Consider the following 7,028-nt stretch of genomic DNA (forward strand, 5'->3'; position numbering starts at 1 on the left):
AATGATTATTGTTTTTCTTTTGGCGGCTCTCCTCTGCCTTAATGCGAAAACACACACAGAAGATTTGACAATTGTGTTACGCCTGATGTCCTTCCTGATGCAACCTGGGCTCAAACCTTTCAAAAATACAAGACCGCAGCACTGACCACTGAGCCACCGCGGCCACGTATCAGTGAATAATATGCATAACAATATATGAGATCAAAATTAAATTTGTGTTTAAAAGGAAAATATGACAATTCCTAAGAGACAATGCATGTTTAATAACACTGAAATAGAATAAAAAAAGTTGGAGAGTGACAGACGATAAGATATTTGGGTAACACTTTACAATAAGTACATAAATTTTGATTAACTACAAAGGAAAGAAACAATAACAATCTCAGGAGCCAATGGGTAGTTAACCAGTACTTACTGGGGAACACACTGCCAAGCCTTATTAGGGCACTACTGGTTAGTTACCTTGTAAATGAAGAAGAACTAATCAAGAACTGTTTATCAAAGAAACAAAAGAGGAATGAATCAAGAGCTAATGGGTAGTTAACCAGTACTTACTGGGGAACACACTGCCAAGCCTTATTAGGGCACTACTGGTTAGTTACCTTGTAAATGAAGAAGAACTAATCAAGAACTGTTTATCAAAGAAACAAAAGAGAAATGAATCAAGGGCACTACTGGTTTGTTACCACAGAAACCGAGGATAAATTCTCCACTTGGTTTCTGAATAAACCCTGCACCAGTGAGGTCACAGCTTTTAATTGTCAAAATCCTGTTTCCTAGTGATTACTGATTTTATTGTATTCTTACCACTGATTAGCAATTTCATAATCTTGTACTGCTGTCATCTTAACTACGTCTGACTATCACTGAGTACCAAATCATTGCCTGGCTATTATTTTGTTGGTAACATTTTACAATAAGGCACACAAAATTTCCCAGTAAGTACTGGTTAACTACCCATTAGCTCCTGATTCATTTTTCTTTGGTTTCCTAGGTAACTACTCGTTAGTTTTTCATTAGTTCCTCTTCATTTACAAGGTAACTAGCCAGTAGTCCCCTAATAAGGCTTGGCTGTGTGTTCCCCAGTAAGTACTGGTTAACTACTCATTAGCTCCTGATTTGTTCCTGATATGTTCCTGAGGTATTCCCTAGTAGTTAATCAAATGCTGTGTACCTTATTGTAAAGTTTTACCGATATTTGTATAAAAATGATGTGAAATGATCACGATCAACTCAACATTCATGTGACATGGACAATGTTATCTAGTGTTTATACACCACAGTCCATGTTCAATAATCAAGGTATAAAATCCAACAATGTTCACTCAGGTCATTCTAGTATTTATACATTTGCAGGGAAAAACAAGTGCTCTTACTGTGTGTAAAATCCAGCTAATAAGAGGGTTGGTGTTAGAGCAGGACAAAAACAGAAAGTATTCTTTGATAGAATTTTAGAAAGTCCAGGCAATATTTTTATTTATTTTTATTTTTTTACTTTTCTTCAGTGATGAATAACTTAAAGACTGAGTAGGCTTCTAATTTCTGTGTTTATTTATTTTTACCTGCTCCCTCTCCTGCTTTCTGTCTTTATGTCCTATTTAATCACATTTTTAATTGGCCACTCGCTCATATGATCCAATATTCGTTGCACGAGTTTAATTGGTTTGGACTTAACTGCAACTTATTTATGCACATGCACACACATACACACAAATATGCAAAGTCAATTATGCATGCACGCATATCTGCGTACACGCGCACACACTTTTCCTGTAAAGTCAAAGCACTATGTTAATGACAAATAAAAATGCATTGGAGTGTTTGCGTCGCCTTAGTGATGCAGAAATAAATCAACATTAAAAAAGTAACTTGAAACAGAGAGAGAAAAATTACATGGTTCATTCTGTGTCAGTGGAGACTACGGATGTAGCTTTGTGTACAGAATAGCATGAAAACATGACCTTTCACTCATATCAGCTCTCCCTAACTCAAACTAATTTCTTTATAAGCAGCTTTTTCAGCCTTTTTCCTTCTCTCGTAATGCCCAAATCAGTTTTCTTTAATATTCAAATTGACTCAGAAAGTAACTGCTTGAAGGACTCTCATAAAAACATTAAGAAATTAAATCAAAACACACACACACAAAAAAAAAATCTCTTGATAAAAACGATCAGCATCAAATTAATTATCGCAAATATCTGTTTTAAAATTAAGTCCATGTGAGTGCATTAACAGAAGAAGTTGATTGATTTGTTTATGGCTGATAAAAAATCAGGGCAGATAAGAGCCAATATAAATTTAAATAAATAAATATTTATAAACAGTTTGCTTCATTTTCATTTCTCGACTAGTCTACTTGGTTGAGCCTGCATGGTTGATAGCAGAATAAAAAATGGCAAATATTGGCTGATTCATCATTTGACAAACAATTATTTTATTGCTAATTTAAACAGCCAGTCCAATCAGACTGTCCCTAACCTTAGAGGACTTCCTGTAGCTTCTCGAAAAATTTGAAAATCATGAAAAAGGGTTTTTTTTATAATCAGAATGTGAAATTCATTACACATAGAGTGAAATATATTTTGAGCCTTTATTGCTTGTAATCTTGATGATTATGGCTTACAAATAATGAAAAAACAAAATTCCGTGTCTCAGAAAATTTGAATATTGTGAAGAGGTTCAATATTGTAAACTCCTGGTGATACACCCTGATCAGTTGATTACGGTAACTCTTAGACATGAACTATAAATGTCTCATTGCTCAAGTCAAGACACTACTGAAGCACAAACAAGTCAGAAGTGTCTTTCCTGCTGAGGAGACAAAGAACTGGACAGTTGTTCAGTGGTCCAAAGTCCTCTTTTCAGATTAAAGTAAATTTTCACGTCATTTGGAAATCAAGGTCTGGAGGATGAGTGGAGAGTCCCAGAATCCACGTAGTTTGAAGTTCAGTATGAAGTTTCCACAGTCAGTGATGGTTTGGTGTCATGTCCTCTGCTGGTGCTGGTCCACTGTGTTTTCTGAGGTCCTCAGTCAGCGCAGCATCTACCAGGACATTTTAGAGACTTCATGCTTCCTTCTGCTGACGAGCTTTATGGAGACGCTGGTTTCATTTTCCAGCAGGACTTGGCTCCTGCCCACACTGACAAAGGTACCAAAAGCTAGCTGTGTAATATTCTAATTTTCGGAGATTCTGAATTTCGGTTTTTCATTATTTGTAAACCCTAATCATCAAAATTACAAAAAATAAAGTTTTGAAATATTTCACTCTGTGCGTTACAAATCTATGTAATTTTACATTCTTAAATGATTGACAAAATTTTTTGAACGTTTTCACAATATTCAACTTTTTTGAGATGCGCCTGTACACTGTGAGCTGCAGTCTGACAGCACAGAGGCAGCACGGCAGGTAGTGTCATGCTTTGAATTTTATTTTATTTTATTTAAGTTCGTAGAAAGCATCACCTTTAAGTTAGGCTGTATTGATGACCCTTCTGAAAACTGCCAACCTTCTAATGATAACAGATCAGTTTATAGGTTAGGTGCTCATTGCCCTCCAGACTTTAGATGTCTTTACTCCATCCATACTACAAAGTACAAGCATTATCTGATCTGTGAGTAACTGGGTGGTGGGACATTTTTAGCCCAATCAGAAATGTAACAAAACAATGTAAACAACTTTTTAAAGACGCGAATCAGATCAGCCCCACAGGATCGCTCTCGGTTGCTCTATCCATTTTTAACTATGTGCATCCTCCTGGCTGTCTGTATACAAGTGCTATTCATAAACTGTGTGTGATAAATTGTGCTTTCCTGTTAGCCGCCTGAATTAAGAACCTTCTCCCAGCGGGTACGTAGTTAAGTCCACAGGCGAGCCTCCTACGTTTGTGTAAATGAGCATGCTGGCTGGAAGAATGCCTGGTTTTTATTAGCCACCTCCATATCCTTCAACTTGAGTATTATAAATAAAATAATTGTTTAAATTACTGCTCATTTTTTATTGCGGAGTTACTTGTTGGTGTTTAAATTAACCGGATATTCATGGTGGTGCCTGACTGTAAATGATATAAGCTGAACTGCTGGTTCTTTAAACGACTTAAGCTCAGAAAAAGAGAAGTGCTGTAGATTCAAGGATTCAAGGTTCTTTATTTGTCATGCGCACCACATGTGGTACATGTTGTGGAACAAAATTGTGTGCACAAAGTCCCAGTTAAATCCAACAAAAGTATTAAAATGTAAAAGAAAAACAGTAATAAGATCTAAGATATGAACTAAGAAAAAAACGTTAACTAAAAATACACTAAACACTAGTAGTATGAAAACGATACGTTGAACAGCAGCACAAACATGAGTCTGTGTGAGCAGATGAGTACAAATGAACACAGCAGAGACATGATGTGATTTTTTTTCACAGTTATTATCCTGGTTAGACACTCATGAGTCTAACAGCCTCAGGGTAGAAGTTGTTCCTCAGTCTAGTGGTTCTATACACTTAATGCTCCTCAACCTCCTGCCTGAGGGGGCGGGGCAAAAAGTGTGTGTGCTAGGTGAGTATGGTCTTTCTTGATGCAGGTGGCCCTCTTCCTGCATCTGGAGGTGCAGATGAGGCTGTCTATACAAAAGCTCAGGTAGATGTAGGTTGTAAACTCTGCACTTTAGCTTGCTGTCTCCATTCAAGCATAGATAAAAAACATAGTTAATTTAAAGGACAGTGTAGTAGATGCAAAATATGTCAATGTCAGGCTAACATATCTGAGGTAAACATATTGCATAATAATCAAGTTAAAACAATCCTTCCATAGCCTAAACAATAAATATTTGAACATAAAAATGAATTTTGACCGTTTCTTTAATTTGTCAGTGTTCTGGTTTGATACAAGATTGAATAAACAGTGTTTATTGTTATCAGTGTTTGAGAATAAAATTGCATCTGAACTGTTATAAAGTTGCTTTAACCTAATAAATGAGCTCACATCAAAACCCACTGTTGCCCTGCTGTTTGACATTAGAAGAAAGTGTATATGCTTTGTCAGCACAAATAAAATCTGCCATTGCTGACGTGAAGCATCATTATTCTGTCTCTATTCTTTTCAGGGGTGGGGGTAACACCTTTTCTGGACTTGTTGTAAAAAGCGGGGTCACAAATTTAAAGTAATTGTCACAACATGCAACTCATCTTTTTTCCATCTTTACCTACTTTCTTATCTATCCTTCACAATCTCTCCCAGTTTTCCTCTTCAGTCTCTTTTGTTGTCCGCTCTCTGACTCTCTCCCTCTTCCCCACTCTGACAATGATAAATTGCCTGTTGCAGTGGGTAATCCATCTTTCTATACCCCACACCCGAATACACACTCTCACACTCCGCCTCTTCCCTGTGATATCCTTTCATTTCAAAGTTAGTGAGACTCACCGGGGAGCAGCTGAAGGTAACCGTCTGCCGGACAACTCCTGCTTACATACATGTGAACACACAGGTGGAGTGTGTGAACAGAAAGATGTGCTCTCACACACACATGCACACTGAAGGCAACCCACAAGCTCAAAATGTCTGTGTGGGTCTAAAAAGTAAATGCCTACTGTATGTATAAATGTTCCTAACAGTGTCAGTCATATGTCATTGGGTTTATCACGATCACAGCTAATATGTTGGCATTGTGGCTTAGAGATCATTCCATTTTAAGGGTGCGCTTGTGTCACATTTGTTCTCTAAATGTCCACAGCGGTCAGCTAAACATTTGCAGTCGTTTCATGCTGAGAAGGGCCAGCTGTGCAATGATGAGGGATGCACTGGCTCAGTTAGTTTTAATGGGGGGCTAAAGGTTTTATGATCGAGGCGTGTTCTACTTTTTTTAATTATTAAACATTTTTCAAGTTATTGAGTAAATATTCTAAAATCTATTATATGTGTTAATCATATGATTTGGGTAACACTACATTGTTGTCTCCGATTGTTTTGTGAACTTGAGTTTTGAAACTTTAGTATTTATCTGTAATCAGTTTTTCATAAACCCAAGTGGTCATAATTAGAGAAGAAGGTAAAGCTGGAGAATGATGCATACAACCTGACTGAACAAAACATACATGTTTTTTATTACCGTACGTGTTTTATTATATTTTTTAAATGGATCATCAGACTAATATACTGTATAACTTAAAGATGTAGTAATTAGGGGGAAAAAAAATTTGCATCCAAGAAGTTTTGGACTGTTTTGTTGACGTTATATAACTGGGCTAAGTCCGTTTTTGAAACATTAACGTTAATCTATGCCTCTTATTTGAAAAATGACCAAACAATGACATATTTTAGGCAACCTCTGTTAAATGTTGCTTCACCCTTCAAAGAAACATAACAAAAGTGGTCAAATTGGAAAAACACTGATTGTTTAGATCTAAATATCAAAACTTTAAATATAAAAAAAAGTCCTCATTTTTTATATGAAACAACTATATTTTCAAACAAAATAATTGGCAGAATATTTAGCTGAACAGTTTTCTTTTTTTGTTGAAACGTTTCGTCTTTCATCCAAAATACTTCATCAGTTCGAGGAGCCACAACAAACTCAGTCTTATAAATAGCACCTTCACATAGTGGGTCAGCCGGTTTGATGGTGCTGAGATGGTTTCTGGAGTCTGCCGCAGTGGCAATTATAGCCTCTTTTTGGGGGTGCTCAAGCACCCCTAAATTTTAACTCAGCATCCCTGAAAAATAAAGTTAAAAAAATATATAACGGTATTTTTTTTTAGGCGGGTCTGGGTTTTGGGTTCTGTTTATTGCATTTATGAGTCAATGCAACAAAATAATCAAATTTAAAAGGTAACAGATCATTGTAATACTTGGTTTATTTACATAATGACTAATTGCTGGATGTCCGGCCCCTGAGCTGCTGGCTTTCAGTAACTGTGGCCCCCCTGAGCAGTTTAGTTGAATAGTCCTGCTTTAGAGGGTGGAATACAGTTTATTCCATTTCCAAAACCTAAACTGAGTCTGGAAAAATGTAAAAGATGATAAAGCCCTGCGGCCGACCTCAT

General features: G+C 36.6%; 1 protein-coding gene across 1 annotated transcript in view; it reads right to left on the bottom strand.

Moving 5' to 3' along the window:
* kif26ba (kinesin family member 26Ba) overlaps positions 1-7,028 on the bottom strand; it is a 105,820-nt gene that overhangs the window by 78,269 nt on the left and 20,523 nt on the right. The gene's annotated exons all lie outside the window — the stretch shown is intronic.

This window comes from Nematolebias whitei, chromosome 2 (assembly GCF_014905685.2).
Source record: "Nematolebias whitei isolate Nwh7 chromosome 2, NemWhi1, whole genome shotgun sequence".
Classification (NCBI taxonomy): Eukaryota; Metazoa; Chordata; class Actinopteri; order Cyprinodontiformes; family Rivulidae; genus Nematolebias; species Nematolebias whitei.